The sequence below is a fragment of the Gekko japonicus genome, unplaced genomic scaffold (assembly GCF_001447785.1).
Source record: "Gekko japonicus isolate JY-2015 unplaced genomic scaffold, Gekko_japonicus_V1.1 scaffold3856, whole genome shotgun sequence".
In the NCBI taxonomy this organism is placed as follows: Eukaryota; Metazoa; Chordata; class Lepidosauria; order Squamata; family Gekkonidae; genus Gekko; species Gekko japonicus.
The window spans coordinates 92948-95399 of NW_015175485.1; the positions used below are offsets into that span (position 1 = coordinate 92948).

The 2452-nt window shown below is 50.0% G+C and overlaps 1 protein-coding gene across 1 annotated transcript in view; it reads left to right on the forward strand.

The window, feature by feature from the left end:
• The window catches only part of LOC107122839, a 50893-nt gene that overhangs the window by 33743 nt on the left and 14698 nt on the right, over positions 1 to 2452 (forward strand). The gene's annotated exons all lie outside the window — the stretch shown is intronic.

The window sequence follows — 2452 nt, forward strand, 5'->3', positions numbered from 1 at the left end:
CAGCGCACGCTTTTCTGGACGGTGTGTTTTGCGCATGCGCGAAGATCGCCATTCTGTGGATGGCTGCCTATGTGCATGTGCAAACTGAGTTAAAACCCAACAAACCACCGACGCCTGCTGTGTGTGAACGACCATGCAGCGATGGGCTCTGCAGACAGGAGGTAAGCGTGATCGCGTTTCAGCCGGCATAAATGCAGCAGTTACAACCGGTACAGTTTATGCCGGCTGAAACGCCCCGTCTGAACGCACCCAGTGTGCTCCAGGTGGGCAGCCACGTCCGTCTGAAGTAGCAGAACAAGTTCTGAGTCCGGTAGCCCCTTTAAAGAAACCTTTGTTGGTCTTCAGGGTGCTGCTGGACTCAACAGCTGTTCTTTTCGCGGTGTGTGAAAGCCTGGCGGGTTGCCTCCCACTTAGGGCGACTGTAATGATTCCATGTTTTGGTGTGTGTGTGTGTGTGTCTTTTGGGGGGAAAAGTGTGGAAGAGCTTTGAAGAGAGTCCGTGTGACTCTAAAAGCTTTGTGAGAGCGTCTATATGGCAACGAAACAAGTTGTGTCTAAACTGTGTGGTTAGAGAAATGTTTTATCTTGTGTGCCTAAGACAAAGATCTTAGCAAGTGTGGAGATATACATATGAGAGAGAGAGAGAGAATATTCTGAGTGTATAAGCCAGTCAAAGTAAAGTCTGAGGGACTGTTCGTAACACCAAGTTTAGAAAAAGAAGAAGAGATTGGGTTTAAACACTGCCCTTCACTACCCAAAGGAGTCCCAGAGCTGCTTACAACCTCCATTCCCTTCCCCTCCCCACAACAGACAGACACCCTGTGAGGGAGGCGGGGCTGAGAGAGCTCTTGACAGAAACTGCTCTTTTTCAAGAACAGATCTTATCAGAACTACGGCTTGCCCAAGGTCATCCAGCCAGGTGCAAGTGGAGGAGTGGGGAATCAAACCCAGTTCTCCCAGATTAGAGTCCGCGCACTTTTAACCACGACACCAAACTGGCTCCTAGAAGGAGGTGGAGGAGATTGGATTTATACCCCGCTCTTCACTACCCAAGGGAGTCTCAGACCGTCCTACAAACTCCTCTCCCTTCCCTTCCCCACCACAGACACCCTGTGAGGTGGGTGGGGCTGAGAGAGCTCCGACAGAAACTGCTCTTTTTCAAGAACAGCTCTTATCAGAACTACGGCTTGCCCAAGGTCATCCAGCAGCTGCAAGTGAAGGAGTGGGGAATCAAACCCGGTTCTCCCAGATTAGAGTCCGCGCACTTAACCACGACACCAAACTGGCTCCAGTTTAGCCAGCTATATTTACAAGTTCGTTCTTTTTATTCAGTAACAGTTCAAAATAACCAGAAACCTATGTTGTCCTTTATTAAATAAATCAATTTTTGTTTTAAAAACATCCCAGAAATTAGTATACTTCCTCAGGGCCATGTAGTACTCTGAAGTGCCCAGACCCTGGGTCATACTACCAAAAGAGAGAGAATTGGAATTTTAATTCCTGGTGGCAGCAGAAAACTACCAAGTTTGTGTACTCCATGAGTGTTTAAAGGTAAAACCGTCTCCCTATAAGCAAGCACGCCACAGTGACCCTGTGTCCTCCGAAATGGCCTGTTGCTCAGGGCTTGCAAACTACAGGGGAACTGGGATCTGTAGCCTGGAAATCAGTTGGCAGTCCAGGAGTAGTCCAGCCAATGCTCCCGCGAAGCCGTGGAGTCTTGTGAGCAGAAATTCTACTCTGTGAGCTCCTGGCATTAAAGCTGTGAGCGAGCGATTTGGCTCCTGCATAAATGAGTCTGCTCTGGAGCCATCCCTTCCTGAGCTGAGACAAAAATGTGTGAGCCAGAGGCTAAAAAACTGTGAGCTGGCTCACACTAACTCAGCCTAGAGGGAACACTGACTCCAGCCCCTGCCCAGAGGTTGGCAACCCAGAAGGTGGCCCTTGCCTTGCTGGCGATCTGTGTTGGGAGGCCGGGAGTTGTGACCACCGCCAATACTTTCATTCATTCATTATAAGTAGGACTGCGTTTGATTCGTTTAGGTTTTATTTACCGGCAGTCCTGATTGGAGACGGACAATTGTGGTTTTTGGTGTGTTGTTTTTATTTCCATTGGAAGCCCCCCTCGAGTTCTGCAAGGTGGAAAGGCGGCTAATAAATATCTTACGTGAACGGAAAACCAGTTCTCCTCACGCTTTCTCCCCAAACGTGGCCCTCTGGTGCAGCTTGCAGGAGAGAAAAAAACAGGACAATCTGACATTCCAATCCAGTGTAAATGTGCCCTGAGCCAGGTCCTGGCAACATGTCCGTGGGGGGGGGGAGGTGTCCGGCTGCCTTCTGCTCTCCTGCTGGCGGTCCCGGTGACGACAGCTCGAAGGAAAGAGAAGAAGAAGAGGAGGAGGAGGAGGAGGAGGAGGAGGAGGAGGAGGAGGTTGGGTTTATACACGCGCCTGCA